The sequence below is a fragment of the Anabrus simplex genome, chromosome 8 (genome assembly GCF_040414725.1).
Source record: "Anabrus simplex isolate iqAnaSimp1 chromosome 8, ASM4041472v1, whole genome shotgun sequence".
Lineage (NCBI taxonomy): Eukaryota > Metazoa > Arthropoda > Insecta > Orthoptera > Tettigoniidae > Anabrus > Anabrus simplex.
In genome coordinates this window covers 223,204,296-223,223,838 of record NC_090272.1, presented here as the reverse complement: position 1 = coordinate 223,223,838, position 19,543 = coordinate 223,204,296, and the positions used below count along the sequence as shown (strand labels likewise).

At 53.6% G+C, this 19,543-nt stretch overlaps 5 non-coding genes across 5 annotated transcripts; all 5 read left to right on the top strand.

Annotated features, from left to right (window-relative positions):
* The first annotated feature begins 1,773 nt into the window (after positions 1–1,773).
* On the top strand, positions 1,774–1,845 carry TRNAI-GAU (transfer RNA isoleucine (anticodon GAU)). The gene has a single exon. It is a non-coding gene; the product is annotated as a tRNA-Ile (tRNA).
* A 2,558-nt stretch (positions 1,846–4,403) lies between these two features.
* TRNAI-UAU (transfer RNA isoleucine (anticodon UAU)) lies at positions 4,404–4,475 on the top strand. The gene has a single exon. It is a non-coding gene; the product is annotated as a tRNA-Ile (tRNA).
* Positions 4,476–6,338: 1,863 nt separating this feature from the next.
* TRNAI-UAU (transfer RNA isoleucine (anticodon UAU)) lies at positions 6,339–6,410 on the top strand. The gene has a single exon. It is a non-coding gene; the product is annotated as a tRNA-Ile (tRNA).
* A 6,685-nt stretch (positions 6,411–13,095) lies between these two features.
* On the top strand, positions 13,096–13,167 carry TRNAI-UAU (transfer RNA isoleucine (anticodon UAU)). Its single transcript has one exon. It is a non-coding gene; the product is annotated as a tRNA-Ile (tRNA).
* Positions 13,168–15,030: 1,863 nt separating this feature from the next.
* Positions 15,031–15,102, top strand: TRNAI-UAU (transfer RNA isoleucine (anticodon UAU)). Its single transcript has one exon. It is a non-coding gene; the product is annotated as a tRNA-Ile (tRNA).
* Positions 15,103–19,543: the final 4,441 nt, after the last annotated feature.

Here is a 19,543-nt window from a genome sequence, read left to right as displayed (position 1 = left end):
TGCTGGGCCCATAACCCAGAGGTCCGTGGATCGAAACCGCGGTCTGCTAACCTTTTCTTAACACAATAATGACTCATAATACAGGCAGAGCCTGGAGGAAGTCGCGTTCTCACAGCAGCAGGGTGGCGCAGTGGAATCGTGCTGTTCCCATAACCCAGAGGTCCGTTGATCGAAACCACGCTCTGCTAAAGTTATTTTAACACAATAATGTCTCACTCTACAGCCAGAGCCTGGAGAAAGCAGAGCAGCCCTAGCAGCAGAGTGGCACAGTTGAAGCGTTTTGGCCCAAAACCCAGAGGTCCGGGAATCGAATCCACGCTCTGCTAAAGTTATTTAAACAGCAAATGCCTCACACTACAGCCAAGGCCTCGAGCAAGATGCGCTCTCACAGCAGCAGAGTGGCGCATTGGGAGCGTGCTGGGCCCATAACCCAGAGGTCCGTGGATCGAAACCACGCTTCGCTAAAGTTATTTCAACACAAAATATCTCGCACTACAGCCAGAGCCTCGAGCAAGACGCGCTCCCGTCGCAGCGGAGTGCCGCAGTGGAAGCGTGCTGGGCCCATAACCCAGAGGTCCGTGGATCGAAACCACGCTCTGCTAAAGTTATTTTAACACAATAATGTCTCACACTACAGCCAGAGCCTGGTGCAATACGCCCTGCCCTCTCAGCAGAGTAGCGCAGTGGGAAAATGCCGAGCCGATAATCCAGATGTCCGGGGGACGAGACCCCGTTTTACTAACGTTTTTAAACACAATAATGTCTCACACTACAGTCAGAGCCTAGAGCAAGATGCGACGTTCTAGCAGCAGAGTGGCGCACTGGAAGCGTGCTGGGCCCATAACCCAGAGGTCCGTGGATCGAAACCATGGTCTGCTAAAGTTATTTTAACACAATAATGTCTCACACTACAGCCAGAGCCTGGTGCAATACGCCCTGCCCTCGCAGCAGACTAGCGCAGTGGAAGCATGCCGGGCCAACAATCCAGATGTCCGGGCTACGAGACCCCGTTTTACTAAAGTTTCTAAAACACAATGTCTCACACTGCAGTCAGAGCCTAGAGCAAGACGCTACGTTCTCGCAGCAGCGTGGCGCAGTGGAAGCGTGCTGGGCCCATAACCCAGAAGTCCGCGGATCGAAACCACGCTCTGCTAAAGTTATTTCAACACAAAATGTCTCACACCAAAGCCAGAGCCTCGAGCAAGTCGCGCTCTCACAGCAGCAGAGTGGCGCAGTGGAAGCGTGCTGGGCCCATAACCCAGATGTCCGTGGATCGAAACCACGCTCTGCTAAAGTTACTTTAACACAATAATGTCTCACACTACCGCCAGAGCCTGGTGCAAGACGCCCTGCCCTCGCAGCAGAGTAGCGCAGTGGAAGCATGCCGGGCCAATAATCCAGATGTCCGGGGGGCCACCCCGTTTTACTAACGTTTTTAAAACACAATAATGTCTCACACTACAGTCAGAGCCTGCAGCAAGACGCGACGCTTCCGCAGCAGAGTGCCGCAGTGGTCGCATGCTGGGCCCATAACCAAAAGGTCCTTGAATCGAAACCGCGGTCTGCTAACGTTTTCTTAACACAATAATGACTCATAATACAGCCAGAGCCTGGAGGAAGTCGCGTTCTCACAGCAGCAGGGTGGCGCAGTGGAAGCGTGCTGGGCCCATAACCCAGAGGGCCGTGATCGAAACCACGCTCTGCTAAAGTTATTTTAACATAATTATGTCTCACACTACAGCCAGAGCCTCGAGCAAGACGCGCTCTCACAGCAGCAGAGTGGCGCAGTGGGAGCGTGCTGGGCCGATATCCCAGAGGTCCGTGGATCGAAACCACGCTCTGCTAAAGTTAGTTCAACACAAAATGACTCGCACTACAGCCAGAGCCTCGAGCAAGACGCCCTGCACTCGCAGCAGAGTAGCGCAGTGGAAGCATGCTTGACAAATTATCCAGATGTCCGGGGGACGAGACCCCGTTTTACTAACGTTTTTAAACACAATAATGTCTCACACTACAGTCAGAGCCTGGAGCAAGATGCGACGTTCTCGCAGCAGAGTGGCGCAGTGGAAGCGTGCTGGGCCCATAACCCAGAGGTCCGTGGAATGAAACCACGCTCTGCTAAAGTTACATAACACAATAACGTCTCAAACTACAGCCAGAGCCTGGTATAAGACGCCCAATCACCGCAGCAGAGTGGCGCAGTGGAAGCGTGCTGGGGCGAAAAGCCAGAAGTCCGTGGGTCGAAACCATGCTCCGCTAAAGTTATTTCAACACAAAATATCTCACACTACAGCCAGAGCCTCGAGCAGGACGCCCTCCCACCGCAGCAGAGTGGCACAGTGGTAGCGTGCTGGGCCCATAACCCAGAGGTCCGTGGATCGAAACCACGCTCTGCTAAAGTTATTTTAACACAATAATGTCTCACACTACAGCCAGTGCCTGGTGCAATACGCCCTGCCCTCGCAGCAGAGTAGCGCAGTGGAAGCATGCCGGGCCAATAATCCAGATGTCCGGGCTGCGAGACCCCGTTTTACTAACGGTTTTAAAACACAATAATGTCTCACACTACAGTCAGAGCCTGGGGCAAGACGCGACGTTCTCGCAGCGGAGTGGCGCAGTGGAAGCGTGCTGGGCCCATAACCCAGAGATCCGTGGATCGAAACCACGCTCTGCTAAAGTTATTTCAACACAAAATGTCTCATACCACAGCCAGAGCCTCGAGCAAGTCGCGCTCTCACAGCAGCAGAGTGGCGCAGTGGAAGCGTGCTGGGCCCATAACCCTGATGTCCGTGGATCGAAACCACGCTCTGCTAAATTTATTTTAACATAATAATGTCTCACTCTACAGCCAGAGCCTGGAGAAAGCAGCGCCGCTCTCGCAGCAGAGTGGCGCAGTTGAAGCCTGCTGGGCCCATAACCCAGAGGTCCGTGGGTCGAATCCAGGCTCTGCTAAAGTTATTTCAACACAAAATGTCTCACACTACAGCCAGTGCCTCGAGCAAGACGCGCTCTCACAGCAGCAGAGTGGCGCAGTGGGAGCGGGCTGGGCCCATAACCCAGAGGTCCGTGGATCGAAACCACGCTCTGCTAAAGTTAGTTCAACACAAAATGACTCGCACTACAGCCAGAGCCTCGAGCAGGACGCCCTGCACTCGCAGCAGAGTAGCGCAGTGGAAGCATGCCTGACAAATTATCCAGATGTCCGGGGGACGAGACCCCGTTTTACTAACGTTTTTAAACACAATAATGTCTCACACTACAGTCAGAGCCTGGAGCAAGATGCGACGTTCTCGCAGCAGAGTGGCGCAGTGGAAGCGTGCTGGGCCCATAACCCAGAGGTCTGTGGAATGAAACCACGCTCTGCTAAAGTTACATAACACAATAACGTCTCAAACTACAGCCAGAGCCTGGTATAAGACGCCCAGTCACCGCAGCAGAGTGGCGCAGTGGAAGCGTGCTGGGGTGAAAAGCCAGAAGTCCGTGGGTCGAAACCATGCTCCGCTAAAGTTATTTCAACACAAAATGTCTCACACTACAGCCAGAGCCTCGAGCAGGACGCCCCCCCACCGCAGCAGTGTGGCACAGTGGTAGCGTGCTGGGCCCATAACCCAGAGGGCCGTGGATCGAAACCACGCTCTGCTAAAGTTATTTTAACAAAATAATGTCTCACACTACAGCCAGAGCCTGGTGCAACACGCCCTGCCCTCGCAGCAGAGTAGCGCAGTGGAAGCATGCCGGGCCAATAATCCAGATGTCCGGGCTGCGAGACCCCGTTTTACTAACGGTTTAAATACACAATAATGTCTCACACTACAGTCAGAGCCTGGAGCAAGACGCGACGTTCTCGCAGCGGAGTGGCGCAGTGGAAGCGTGCTGGGCCCATAACCCAGAGATCCGTGGATCGAAACCACGCTCTGCTAAAGTTATTTTAACACAATAATGTCTCACACCACAGCCAGAGCCTGGTGCAATACGCCCTTCCCCTCGCAGCAGATTAGCGCAGTGGAAACATCCCGGGCCGATAAGCCAGATGTCCGGGGGACGAATCCAAGCTCTGCTAAAGTTATTTCAACACAAAATGTCTCACACTACAGCCAGTGCCTCGAGCAAGGCGCCCTCTCACAGCAGCAGAGTGGCGCAGTGGGAGCGTGCTGGGCCCATAACCCAGATGTCCGTGGATCGAAACCACGCTCTGCTAAATTTATTTTAACACAATAATGTCTCACTCTACAGCCAGAGCCTGGAGCACGCAGCGCCGCTCTCGCAGCAGAGTGGCGCAGTTGAAGCCTGCTGGGCCCATAACCCAGAGGTCCGTGGGTCGAATCCAAGCTCTGCTAAAGTTATTTCAACACAAAATGTCTCACACTACAGCCAGTGCCTCGAGCAAGGCGCCCTCTCACAGCAGCAGAGTGGCGCAGTGGGAGCGTGCTGGGCCTATAACCCAGAGGTCCGTGGATCGAAACCACGCTCTGCTGAAGTTATTTCAACACAAAATGACTCGCACTACAGCCAGAGCCTCGAGCAAGACGCCCTGCACTCGCAGCCGAGTAGCGCAGTGGAAGCATGCCTGACAAGTAATCCAGATGTCCGGGGGACGAGACCCCGTTTTAGTAACGTTTTTAAACACAATAATGTCTCACACTACAGTGAGAGCCTGGATCAACATGCGGTGTTCTCGCAGCAGAGTGGCGCAGTGGAAGCGTGCTGGGCCCATAACCCAGAGGTCCGTGGATCGAAACCACGCTCTGCTAAGTTTATTTTAACACAATAATATCTCACACTACAGCCAGAGCCTGGAGGAAGACTCGCTCCCCTCGCAGCAGAGTGCCGCAGTGTTCTCTTGTGGGCCCATAAATCAGAGGTCCGTGGATCGAAACCGCGGTCTGCTAACGTTTTCTTAACACAATAATGACTCATAATACAGCCAGAGCCTGGAGGAAGTCGCGCTCTCACAGCAACAGGGTGGCGCATTGGAAGCGTGCTGGGCCCATAACCCAGAGGTCCGTGGATTGAAACCACGCTCTGCTAAAGGTATTTTAATACAAAAATGTCTCACTCTACAGCCAGAGCCTGGAGCAAGCAGCGCACGCTCGTAGCAGAGTGGCGCAGTTGAAGCGTGCTGGGCCCATAACCCAGAGGTCCGTGGATCGAATCCACGCTCTGCTAAAGTTATTTCAACACAATGTCTCAAACTACAGCCAGAGCCTGGTGCAATACGCCTTGCCCTCGCAGCAGAGTAGCGCAGTGGAAGCATGCCGGGCCGATAATCCAGATGTCCGGGCTACGAGACACCGTTTTACTAACGGTTCTAAAACACAATAATGTCTCACACTGCAGTCAGAGCCTGGAGCAAGATGCGACGTTCTCGCAGCAGAGTGGCGCAGTGGAAGCGTGCTGGGCCCATAACCCAGAGGTCCGTGGAATGAAACCACGCTCTGCTAAAGTTACATAACACAATAAAGTCTCAAAATACAGCCAGAGCCTGGTATAAGACGCCCAATCACCGCAGCAGAGTGGCGCAGTGGAAGCGTGCTGGGGCGAAAAGCCAGAAGTCCGTCGGTCGAAACCATGCTCCGCTAAAGTTATTTCAACACAAAATGTCTCACACTACAGCCAGAGCCTCGAGCAGGACGCCCTCTCACCGCAGCAGAGTGGCACAGTGGTAGCGTGCTGGGCCCATAACCCAGAGGTCCGTGGATCGAAACCACGCTCTGCTAAAGTTATTTTAACACAATAATGTCTCACACTACAGCCAGAGCCTGGTGCAATACGCCCTGCCCTCGCAGCAGAGTAGCGCAGTGGAAGCATGCCGGGCCAATAATCCAGATGTCCGGGCTGCGAGACCCCGTTTTACTAACGGTTTTAAAACACAATAATGTCTCACACTACAGTCAGAGCCTGGAGCAAGACGCGACGTTCTCGCAGCGGAGTGGCGCAGTGGAAGCGTGCAGGGCCCATAACCCAGAGATCCGTGGATCGAAACCACGCTCTGCTAAAGTTATTTCAACACAAAATGTCTCACACCACAGCCAGAGCCTCGAGCAAGTCGCGCTCTCACAGCAGCAGAGTGGCGAAGTGGAAGCGTGCTGGGCCCATAACCCAGATGTCCGTGGATCGAAACCACGCTCTGCTAAATTTATTTTAACACAATAATGTCTCACTCTACAGCCAGAGCCTGGAGCACGCAGCGCCGCTCTCGCAGCAGAGTGGCGCAGTTGAAGCCTGCTGGGCCCATAACCCAGAGGTCCGTGGGTCGAATCCAAGCTCTGCTAAAGTTATTTCAACACAAAATGTCTCACACTACAGCCAGTGCCTCGAGCAAGGCGCCCTCTCACAGCAGCAGAGTGGCGCAGTGGGAGCGTGCTGGGCCTATAACCCAGAGGTCCGTGGATCGAAACCACGCTCTGCTGAAGTTATTTCAACACAAAATGACTCGCACTACAGCCAGAGCCTCGAGCAAGACGCCCTGCACTCGCAGCCGAGTAGCGCAGTGGAAGCATGCCTGACAAGTAATCCAGATGTCCGGGGGACGAGACCCCGTTTTAGTAACGTTTTTAAACACAATAATGTCTCACACTACAGTGAGAGCCTGGATCAACATGCGGTGTTCTCGCAGCAGAGTGGCGCAGTGGAAGCGTGCTGGGCCCATAACCCAGAGGTCCGTGGATCGAAACCACTTATTTTAACACAATAATATCTCACACCACAGCCAGAGCCTCGAGCAAGTCGCGCTCTCACAGCAGCAGAGTGGCGCAGTGGAAGCGTACTGGGACAATAACCCAGAGGTCCGTGGATCGAAACCACGCTCTGCTGAAGTTATTTTAACACAATAATGTCTCACACTACGGCCAGAGCCTGGTGCAATACGCCCTTCCCCTCGCAGCAGATTAGCGCAGTGGAAGCATCCCGGGCCGATAATCCAGATGTCCGGGGGACGAGACCCCGTTTTATTTAAACACAATAATGTCTCACACTACAGTCATAGCCTGGAGCAAGATGCGACGTTCTCGCAGCAAAGTGGCGCAGTGGGAGCGTGCTGGGCCCATTACCCAGAGGTCCGTGGATCGAAACCACGCTCTGCTAAGTTTATTTTAACACAATAATATCTCACACTACAGCCAGATCATGGGGAAAGACGCGCTCCCCTCGCAGCAGACTGCCGCAGTGGTCGCTTGTGGGCCCATAACTCAGAGGTCCATGGATCGAAACCGCGGTCTGCTAACGTTTTCTTAACACAATAATGACTCATAATACAGCCAGAGCCTGGAAGAAGTCGCGTTCTCACAGCAGCAGGGTCGCGCAGTGGAAGCGTGCTGGGCCCATAACCCAGAGGTCCGTGGATCGAATCCACGCTCTGCTAAAGTTATTTCAACACAAATTGTCCCACACTACAGCCCGAGCCTCGAGCAAGACGCGCTCTCACCGCAGCAGAGTGGGGCAGTGGAAACGTGCTGGGCCCATAACCCAGAGTTCCGTGGATCGAAACCACGCTCTGCTAAAGTTATTTCAACACAAAATTTCTCGCACTACAGCCAGAGCCTCGAGCAAGACGACCTGCACTCGCAGCCGAGTAGCGCAGTGGAAGCATGCCTGACAAATAATCCAGATGTCCGGGGGACGAGACCCAGTTTTACTAACGTTTTTAAACACAATAATGTCTCACACTACAGTCAGAGCCTGGATCAACATGCGGTGTTCTCGCAGCAGAGTGGCGCAGTTGAAGCGTGCTGGGCCCATAACCCAGAGGTCCGTGGATCGAATCCACGCTCTGCTCAAGTTGTTTCAACACAAAATGTCTCACACTACAGCCAGAGCCTCGAGCAAGACGCCCTCTCACCGCAGCAGAGTGGCGCAGTGGGAGCGTGCTGGGCCCATAACCCAGAGGTCCGTGGATCGAAACCACGCTCTGCTAAAGTTATTTTAACACAATAATGTCTCACACTACAGCTAGAGCCTGGTGCAATACGCCCTGCCCTTGCAGCAGTGTAGCGCAGTTTAAGCATGCCGGGCCGATAATCCAGATATCCGGGCTACGAGACACCGTTTTATTAACAGTTCTAAAACACAATAATGTCTCACACTACAGTCAGAGCCTGGAGCAAGATGCGACGTTCTCGCAGCAGAGTGGCGCAGTGGAAGCGGGCTGGGCCCATAACCCAGAGGTCCGTGGAATAAAACCACGCTCTGCTAAAGTTACATAACACAATAACGTCTCAAAATACAGCCAGAGCCTGGTATAAGACGCCCAATCACCGCAGCAGAGTGGCGCAGTCGAAGCGTGCTTTGGCGATAAGCCAGAAGTCCGTAGGTCGAAACCATGCTCCGCTAAAGTTATTTCAACACAAAATGTCTCACACTACAGCCAGAGCATCGAGCAGGACGCCCTCTCACCGCAGCAGAGTGGCACAGTGGTAGCGTGCTGGGCCCATAACCCAGAGGTCCGTTGATCGAAACCACTTTCTGCTAAATTGTTTCAACACAAAATGTCTCACACTACAGCCAGAGCCTCGAGCAAGACGCCCTCTCACCGCAGCAGAGTGGCGCAGTGGGAGCGTGCTGGGCCCATAACCCAGAGGTCCGTGGATCGAAACCACGCTCTGCTAAAGTTATTTTAACACAATAATGTCTCACACTACAGCCAGAGCCTGGTGCAATACGCCCTGCCCTCGCAGCTGAGTAGCGCAGTGGAAGCATGCCGGGCCAATAATCCAGATGTCCGGGCTACGAGACCCCGTTTTACTAACGGTTTTAAAACACAACAATGTCTCACACTACAGTCAGAGCCTGGAGCAAGACGCGACGTTCTCGCAGCAGAGTGGAGCAGTGGAAGCGTGCTGGGCCCATAACCCAGAGGTCCGTGGATCGAACCACGCTCTGCTAAAGTTATTTCAACACAAATTGTCTCACACCACAGCCAGAGCCTCGAGTAAGACGCCCTCTCACCGCAGCAGAGTGGCGCAGTTGTAGCGTGCTGGGCCAATAACCCAGAGGTCCGTGGATCGAAACCACGCTCTGCTAAAGTTATTTTAACACAATAATGTCTCACACCACAGCCAGAGCCTGGTGCAATACGCCCTTCCCCTCGCAGCAGATTAGCGCAGTGGAAACATCCCGGGGCGATAGGCCAGATGTCCGGGGGACGAGACCCCGTTTTACTAACGTTTTTAAACACAATAATGTCTCACACTACAGTCAGAGCCTGGAGCAAGATACGATGCTCTCGCAGCAGAGTGGCGCAGCGGAAGCGTGTGGGCCCATAACCCAGAGGTCCGTGGATCGAAACCACGCTCAGCTAAGTTTATTTTAACACAATAATATCTCACACTACAGCCAGAGCCTGGGGAAAGACGCGCTCCCGTCGCAGCAGAGTGCCGCAGTGGTCGCTTGTGGGCCCATAACTCAGAGGTCCGTGGATCGAAACCGCGGTCTGCTAACGTTTTCTTAACACAATAATGACTCATAATACAGCCAGAGCCTGGAGGACGTCGCGTTCTCACAGCAGCAGGGTCGCGCAGTGGAACCGTGCTGGGCCCATAACCCAGAGGTCCGTGGATTGAATCCACGCTCTGCTAAAGTTATTTCAACACAAATTGTCTCACACTACAGCCCGAGCCTCGAGCAAGACGCGCTCTCACCGCAGCAAAGTGGGGCAGTGGAAACGTGCTGGGCCCATAACCCAGAGGTCCGTGGTTCGAAACCACGCTCTGCTAAATTTATTTCAACACAAAATGTCTCGCACTACAGCCAGAGCCTCGAGCAAGACGCCCTGCACTCGCAGCCGAGTAGCGCAGTGGAAGCATGCCTGTCCAATAATCCAGAGGTCCGGGGGACGAGACCACGTTTTACTAACGTTTATAAACACAATAATGTCTCACACTACAGTCAGAGCCTGGAGCAAGATGCGATGTTCTCGCAGCAGAGTGGCGCAGCGGAAGCGTGTGGGCCCATAACCCAGAGGTCCGTGGATCGAAACCACGCTCTGCTAAAGTTATTTCAACACAAAATGACTCGCACTACAGCCAGAGCCTCGAGCAAGACGCCGTGCGGTCGCAGCAGAGTAGCGCAGTGGAAGCATGCCTGACAAATTATCAAGATGTCCGGGGGACGAGACCCCGTTTTACTAACGTTTTTAAACACAATAATGTCTCACACTACAGTCAGATCCTGGAGCAAGATGCGACGTTCTCGCAGCAGAGTGGCGCATTAGAAGCGTGCTGGGCCCATAACCCAGAGGTCCGTGGAATGAAACCACGCTCTGCTAAAGTTACATAACACAATAACGTCTCAAACTACAGCCAGAGCCTGGTATAAGACGCCCAATCACCGCAGCAGAGTGGCGCAGTGGAAGCGTGCTGGGCCCATAACCCAGAGGTCCGTGGATCGAAACCACGCTCTGCTAAAGTTATTTCAACACAAAATGTCTCACACTACAGCCAGAGCCTCGAGCAGGACGCCCTCCCACCGCAGCAGAGTGGCACAGTGGTAGCGTGCTGGGCCCATAACCCAGAGGTCCGTGGATCGAAACCACGCTCTGCTAAAGTTATTTTAACACAATAATGTTTCACACTACAGCCAGAGCCTGGTGCAATACGCCCTGCCCTCGCAGCAGAGTAGCGCAGTGGAAGCATGCCGGGCCAATAATCCAGATGTCCGGGCTGCGAGACCTCGTTTTACTAACGGTTTTAAAACACAATTATGTCTCACAGTACAGTCAGAGCCTGGAGCAAGACGCGACGTTCTCGCAGCGGAGTGGCGCAGTGGAAGCGTGCTGGGCCCATAACCCAGAGATCCGTGGATCGAAACCACGCTCTGCTAAAGTTATTTCAATACAAAATGTCTCACACCGCAGCCAGAGCCTCGAGCAAGTCGCGCTCTCACAGCAGCAGAGTGGCGCAGTGGAAGCGTGCTGGGCCCATAACCCACATGTCCGTGGATCGAAACCACGCTCTGCTAAATTTATTTTAACACAATAATGTCTCACTCTACAGCCAGAGCCTGGAGCAAGCAGCGCCGCTCTCGCAGCAGAGTGGCGCAGTTGAAGCCTGCTGGGCCCATAACCCAGAGGTCCGTGGGTCGAATCCACGCTCTGCTAAAGTTATTTCAACACAAAATGTCTCACACTACAGCCAGTGCCTCGAGCAAGACGCGCTCTCACAGCAGCAGAGTGGCGCAGTGGGAGCGTGCTGGGCCCATAACCCAGAGGTCCGTGGATCGAAACCACGCTCTGCTAAAGTTATTTCAACACAAAATGACTCGCACTACAGCCAGAGCCTCGAGCAAGACGCCCTGCACTCGCAGCCGAGTAGCGCAGTGGAAGCATGATTGACAAGTAATCCAGATGTCCGGGGGACGAGACCCCGTTTTAGTAACGTTTTTAAACACAATAATGTCTCACACTACAGTGAGAGCCTGGATCAACATGCGGTGTTCTCGCAGCAGAGTGGCGCAGTGGAAGCGTGCTGGGCCCATAACCCAGAGGTCCGTGGATCGAAACCACGCTCTGCTAAGTTTATTTTAACACAATAATATCTCACACTACAGCCAGAGCCTGGAGGAAGACTCGCTCCCCTCGCAGCAGAGTGCCGCAGTGTTCTCTTGTGGGCCCATAAATCAGAGGTCCGTGGATCGAAACCGCGGTCTGCTAACGTTTTCTTAACACAATAATGACTCATAATACAGCCAGGGCCTGGAGGAAGTCGCGCTCTCACAGCAACAGGGTGGCGCATTGGAAGCGTGCTGGGCCCATAACCCAGAGGTCCGTGGATTGAAACCACGCTCTGCTAAAGTTATTTCAACACAATGTCTCAAACTACAGCCAGAGCCTGGTGCAATACGCCTTGCCCTCGCAGCAGAGTAGCGCAGTGGAAGCATGCCGGGCCGATAATCCAGATGTCCGGGCTACGAGACACCGTTTTACTAACGGTTCTAAAACACAATAATGTCTCACACTGCAGTCAGAGCCTGGAGCAAGATGCGACGTTCTCGCAGCAGAGTGGCGCAGTGGAAGCGTGCTGGGCCCATAACCCAGAGGTCCGTGGAATGAAACCACGCTCTGCTAAAGTTACATAACACAATAAAGTCTCAAAATACAGCCAGAGCCTGGTATAAGACGCCCAATCACCGCAGCAGAGTGGCGCAGTGGAAGCGTGCTGGGGCGAAAAGCCAGAAGTCCGTCGGTCGAAACCATGCTCCGCTAAAGTTATTTCAACACAAAATGTCTCACACTACAGCCAGAGCCTCGAGCAGGACGCCCCCCCACCGCAGCAGTGTGGCACAGTGGTAGCGTGCTGGGCCCATAACCCAGAGGGCCGTGGATCGAAACCACGCTCTGCTAAAGTTATTTTAACAAAATAATGTCTCACACTACAGCCAGAGCCTGGTGCAACACGCCCTGCCCTCGCAGCAGAGTAGCGCAGTGGAAGCATGCCGGGCCAATAATCCAGATGTCCGGGCTGCGAGACCCCGTTTTACTAACGGTTTAAATACACAATAATGTCTCACACTACAGTCAGAGCCTGGAGCAAGACGCGACGTTCTCGCAGCGGAGTGGCGCAGTGGAAGCGTGCTGGGCCCATAACCCAGAGATCCGTGGATCGAAACCACGCTCTGCTAAAGTTATTTTAACACAATAATGTCTCACACCACAGCCAGAGCCTGGTGCAATACGCCCTTCCCCTCGCAGCAGATTAGCGCAGTGGAAACATCCCGGGCCGATAAGCCAGATGTCCGGGGGACGAATCCAAGCTCTGCTAAAGTTATTTCAACACAAAATGTCTCACACTACAGCCAGTGCCTCGAGCAAGGCGCCCTCTCACAGCAGCAGAGTGGCGCAGTGGGAGCGTGCTGGGCCCATAACCCAGATGTCCGTGGATCGAAACCACGCTCTGCTAAATTTATTTTAACACAATAATGTCTCACTCTACAGCCAGAGCCTGGAGCACGCAGCGCCGCTCTCGCAGCAGAGTGGCGCAGTTGAAGCCTGCTGGGCCCATAACCCAGAGGTCCGTGGGTCGAATCCAAGCTCTGCTAAAGTTATTTCAACACAAAATGTCTCACACTACAGCCAGTGCCTCGAGCAAGGCGCCCTCTCACAGCAGCAGAGTGGCGCAGTGGGAGCGTGCTGGGCCTATAACCCAGAGGTCCGTGGATCGAAACCACGCTCTGCTGAAGTTATTTCAACACAAAATGACTCGCACTACAGCCAGAGCCTCGAGCAAGACGCCCTGCACTCGCAGCCGAGTAGCGCAGTGGAAGCATGCCTGACAAGTAATCCAGATGTCCGGGGGACGAGACCCCGTTTTAGTAACGTTTTTAAACACAATAATGTCTCACACTACAGTGAGAGCCTGGATCAACATGCGGTGTTCTCGCAGCAGAGTGGCGCAGTGGAAGCGTGCTGGGCCCATAACCCAGAGGTCCGTGGATCGAAACCACGCTCTGCTAAGTTTATTTTAACACAATAATATCTCACACTACAGCCAGAGCCTGGAGGAAGACTCGCTCCCCTCGCAGCAGAGTGCCGCAGTGTTCTCTTGTGGGCCCATAAATCAGAGGTCCGTGGATCGAAACCGCGGTCTGCTAACGTTTTCTTAACACAATAATGACTCATAATACAGCCAGAGCCTGGAGGAAGTCGCGCTCTCACAGCAACAGGGTGGCGCATTGGAAGCGTGCTGGGCCCATAACCCAGAGGTCCGTGGATTGAAACCACGCTCTGCTAAAGGTATTTTAATACAAAAATGTCTCACTCTACAGCCAGAGCCTGGAGCAAGCAGCGCACGCTCGTAGCAGAGTGGCGCAGTTGAAGCGTGCTGGGCCCATAACCCAGAGGTCCGTGGATCGAATCCACGCTCTGCTAAAGTTATTTCAACACAATGTCTCAAACTACAGCCAGAGCCTGGTGCAATACGCCTTGCCCTCGCAGCAGAGTAGCGCAGTGGAAGCATGCCGGGCCGATAATCCAGATGTCCGGGCTACGAGACACCGTTTTACTAACGGTTCTAAAACACAATAATGTCTCACACTGCAGTCAGAGCCTGGAGCAAGATGCGACGTTCTCGCAGCAGAGTGGCGCAGTGGAAGCGTGCTGGGCCCATAACCCAGAGGTCCGTGGAATGAAACCACGCTCTGCTAAAGTTACATAACACAATAAAGTCTCAAAATACAGCCAGAGCCTGGTATAAGACGCCCAATCACCGCAGCAGAGTGGCGCAGTGGAAGCGTGCTGGGGCGAAAAGCCAGAAGTCCGTCGGTCGAAACCATGCTCCGCTAAAGTTATTTCAACACAAAATGTCTCACACTACAGCCAGAGCCTCGAGCAGGACGCCCTCTCACCGCAGCAGAGTGGCACAGTGGTAGCGTGCTGGGCCCATAACCCAGAGGTCCGTGGATCGAAACCACGCTCTGCTAAAGTTATTTTAACACAATAATGTCTCACACTACAGCCAGAGCCTGGTGCAATACGCCCTCCCCTCGCAGCAGAGTAGCGCAGTGGAAGCATGCCGGGCCAATAATCCAGATGTCCGGGCTGCGAGACCCCGTTTTACTAACGGTTTTAAAACACAATAATGTCTCACACTACAGTCAGAGCCTGGAGCAAGACGCGACGTTCTCGCAGCGGAGTGGCGCAGTGGAAGCGTGCAGGGCCCATAACCCAGAGATCCGTGGATCGAAACCACGCTCTGCTAAAGTTATTTCAACACAAAATGTCTCACACCACAGCCAGAGCCTCGAGCAAGTCGCGCTCTCACAGCAGCAGAGTGGCGAAGTGGAAGCGTGCTGGGCCCATAACCCAGATGTCCGTGGATCGAAACCACGCTCTGCTAAATTTATTTTAACACAATAATGTCTCACTCTACAGCCAGAGCCTGGAGCACGCAGCGCCGCTCTCGCAGCAGAGTGGCGCAGTTGAAGCCTGCTGGGCCCATAACCCAGAGGTCCGTGGGTCGAATCCAAGCTCTGCTAAAGTTATTTCAACACAAAATGTCTCACACTACAGCCAGTGCCTCGAGCAAGGCGCCCTCTCACAGCAGCAGAGTGGCGCAGTGGGAGCGTGCTGGGCCTATAACCCAGAGGTCCGTGGATCGAAACCACGCTCTGCTGAAGTTATTTCAACACAAAATGACTCGCACTACAGCCAGAGCCTCGAGCAAGACGCCCTGCACTCGCAGCCGAGTAGCGCAGTGGAAGCATGCCTGACAAGTAATCCAGATGTCCGGGGGACGAGACCCCGTTTTAGTAACGTTTTTAAACACAATAATGTCTCACACTACAGTGAGAGCCTGGATCAACATGCGGTGTTCTCGCAGCAGAGTGGCGCAGTGGAAGCGTGCTGGGCCCATAACCCAGAGGTCCGTGGATCGAAACCACGCTCTGCTAAGTTTATTTTAACACAATAATATCTCACACCACAGCCAGAGCCTCGAGCAAGTCGCGCTCTCACAGCAGCAGAGTGGCGCAGTGGAAGCGTACTGGGACAATAACCCAGAGGTCCGTGGATCGAAACCACGCTCTGCTGAAGTTATTTTAACACAATAATGTCTCACACTACGGCCAGAGCCTGGTGCAATACGCCCTTCCCCTCGCAGCAGATTAGCGCAGTGGAAGCATCCCGGGCCGATAATCCAGATGTCCGGGGGACGAGACCCCGTTTTATTTAAACACAATAATGTCTCACACTACAGTCATAGCCTGGAGCAAGATGCGACGTTCTCGCAGCAAAGTGGCGCAGTGGGAGCGTGCTGGGCCCATTACCCAGAGGTCCGTGGATCGAAACCACGCTCTGCTAAGTTTATTTTAACACAATAATATCTCACACTACAGCCAGATCATGGGGAAAGACGCGCTCCCCTCGCAGCAGAGTGCCGCAGTGGTCGCTTGTGGGCCCATAACTCAGAGGTCCATGGATCGAAACCGCGGTCTGCTAACGTTTTCTTAACACAATAATGACTCATAATACAGCCAGAGCCTGGAAGAAGTCGCGTTCTCACAGCAGCAGGGTCGCGCAGTGGAAGCGTGCTGGGCCCATAACCCAGAGGTCCGTGGATCGAATCCACGCTCTGCTAAAGTTATTTCAACACAAATTGTCCCACACTACAGCCCGAGCCTCGAGCAAGACGCGCTCTCACCGCAGCAGAGTGGGGCAGTGGAAACGTGCTGGGCCCATAACCCAGAGTTCCGTGGATCGAAACCACGCTCTGCTAAAGTTATTTCAACACAAAATTTCTCGCACTACAGCCAGAGCCTCGAGCAAGACGACCTGCACTCGCAGCCGAGTAGCGCAGTGGAAGCATGCCTGACAAATAATCCAGATGTCCGGGGGACGAGACCCAGTTTTACTAACGTTTTTAAACACAATAATGTCTCACACTACAGTCAGAGCCTGGATCAACATGCGGTGTTCTCGCAGCAGAGTGGCGCAGTTGAAGCGTGCTGGGCCCATAACCCAGAGGTCCGTGGATCGAATCCACGCTCTGCTCAAGTTGTTTCAACACAAAATGTCTCACACTACAGCCAGAGCCTCGAGCAAGACGCCCTCTCACCGCAGCAGAGTGGCGCAGTGGGAGCGTGCTGGGCCCATAACCCAGAGGTCCGTGGATCGAAACCACGCTCTGCTAAAGTTATTTTAACACAATAATGTCTCACACTACAGCTAGAGCCTGGTGCAATACGCCCTGCCCTTGCAGCAGTGTAGCGCATTTTAAGCATGCCGGGCCGATAATCCAGATATCCGGGCTACGAGACACCGTTTTATTAACAGTTCTAAAACACAATAATGTCTCACACTACAGTCAGAGCCTGGAGCAAGATGCGACGTTCTCGCAGCAGAGTGGCGCAGTGGAAGCGGGCTGGGCCCATAACCCAGAGGTCCGTGGAATAAAACCACGCTCTGCTAAAGTTACATAACACAATAACGTCTCAAAATACAGCCAGAGCCTGGTATAAGACGCCCAATCACCGCAGCAGAGTGGCGCAGTCGAAGCGTGCTTTGGCGATAAGCCAGAAGTCCGTAGGTCGAAACCATGCTCCGCTAAAGTTATTTCAACACAAAATGTCTCACACTACAGCCAGAGCATCGAGCAGGACGCCCTCTCACCGCAGCAGAGTGGCACAGTGGTAGCGTGCTGGGCCCATAACCCAGAGGTCCGTTGATCGAAACCACTTTCTGCTAAATTGTTTCAACACAAAATGTCTCACACTACAGCCAGAGCCTCGAGCAAGACGCCCTCTCACCGCAGCAGAGTGGCGCAGTGGGAGCGTGCTGGGCCCATAACCCAGAGGTCCGTGGATCGAAACCACGCTCTGCTAAAGTTATTTTAACACAATAATGTCTCACACTACAGCCAGAGCCTGGTGCAATACGCCCTGCGCTCGCAGCTGAGTAGCGCAGTGGAAGCATGCCGGGCCAATAATCCAGATGTCCGGGCTACGAGACCCCGTTTTACTAACGGTTTTAAAACACAACAATGTCTCACACTACAGTCAGAGCCTGGAGCAAGACGCGACGTTCTCGCAGCAGAGTGGAGCAGTGGAAGCGTGCTGGGCCCATAACCCAGAGGTCCGTGGATCGAACCACGCTCTGCTAAAGTTATTTCAACACAAATTGTCTCACACCACAGCCAGAGCCTCGAGTAAGACGCCCTCTCACCGCAGCAGAGTGGCGCAGTTGTAGCGTGCTGGGCCAATAACCCAGAGGTCCGTGGATCGAAACCACGCTCTGCTAAAGTTATTTTAACACAATAATGTCTCACACCACAGCCAGAGCCTGGTGCAATACGCCCTTCCCCTCGCAGCAGATTAGCGCAGTGGAAACATCCCGGGGCGATAGGCCAGATGTCCGGGGGACGAGACCCCGTTTTACTAACGTTTTTAAACACAATAATGTCTCACACTACAGTCAGATCCTGGAGCAAGATGCGACGTTCTCGCAGCAGAGTGGCGCATTAGAAGCGTGCTGGGCCCATAACCCAGAGGTCCGTGGAATGAAACCACGCTCTGCTAAAGTTACATAACACAATAACGTCTCAAACTACAGCCAGAGCCTGGTATAAGACGCCCAATCACCGCAGCAGAGTGGCGCAGTGGAAGCGTGCTGGGCCCATAACCCAGAGGTCCGTGGATCGAAACCACGCTCTGCTAAAGTTATTTCAACACAAAATGTCTCACACTACAGCCAGAGCCTCGAGCAGGACGCCCTCCCACCGCAGCAGAGTGGCACAGTGGTAGCGTGCTGGGCCCATAACCCAGAGGTCCGTGGATCGAAACCACGCTCTGCTAAAGTTATTTTAACACAATAATGTTTCACACTACAGCCAGAGCCTGGTGCAATACGCCCTGCCCTCGCAGCAGAGTAGCGCAGTGGAAGCATGCCGGGCCAATAATCCAGATGTCCGGGCTGCGAGACCTCGTTTTACTAACGGTTTTAAAACACAATTATGTCTCACAGTACAGTCAGAGCCTGGAGCAAGACGCGACGTTCTCGCAGCGGAGTGGCGCAGTGGAAGCGTGCTGGGCCCATAACCCAGAGATCCGTGGATCGAAACCACGCTCTGCTAAAGTTATTTCAATACAAAATGTCTCACACCGCAGCCAGAGCCTCGAGCAAGTCGCGCTCTCACAGCAGCAGAGTGGCGCAGTGGAAGCGTGCTGGGCCCATAACCCACATGTCCGTGGATCGAAACCACGCTCTGCTAAATTTATTTTAACACAATAATGTCTCACTCTACAGCCAGAGCCTGGAGCAAGCAGCGCCGCTCTCGCAGCAGAGTGGCGCAGTTGAAGCCTGCTGGGCCCATAACCCAGAGGTCCGTGGGTCGAATCCACGCTCTGCTAAAGTTATTTCAACACAAAATGTCTCACACTACAGCCAGTGCCTCGAGCAAGACGCGCTCTCACAGCAGCAGAGTGGCGCAGTGGGAGCGTGCTGGGCCCATAACCCAGAGGTCCGTGGATCGAAACCACGCTCTGCTAAAGTTATTTCAACACAAAATGACTCGCACTACAGCCAGAGCCTCGAGCAAGACGCCCTGCACTCGCAGCCGAGTAGCGCAGTGGAAGCATGATTGACAAGTAATCCAGATGTCCGGGGGACGAGACCCCGTTTTAGTAACGTTTTTAAACACAATAATGTCTCACACTACAGTGAGAGCCTGGATCAACATGCGGTGTTCTCGCAGCAGAGTGGCGCAGTGGAAGCGTGCTGGGCCCATAACCCAGAGGTCCGTGGATCGAAACCACGCTCTGCTAAGTTTATTTTAACACAATAATATCTCACACTACAGCCAGAGCCTGGAGGAAGACTCGCTCCCCTCGCAGCAGAGTGCCGCAGTGTTCTCTTGTGGGCCCATAAATCAGAGGTCCGTGGATCGAAACCGCGGTCTGCTAACGTTTTCTTAACACAATAATGACTCATAATACAGCCAGGGCCTGGAGGAAGTCGCGCTCTCACAGCAACAGGGTGGCGCATTGGAAGCGTGCTGGGCCCATAACCCAGAGGTCCGTGGATTGAAACCACGCTCTGCTAAAGTTATTTCAACACAATGTC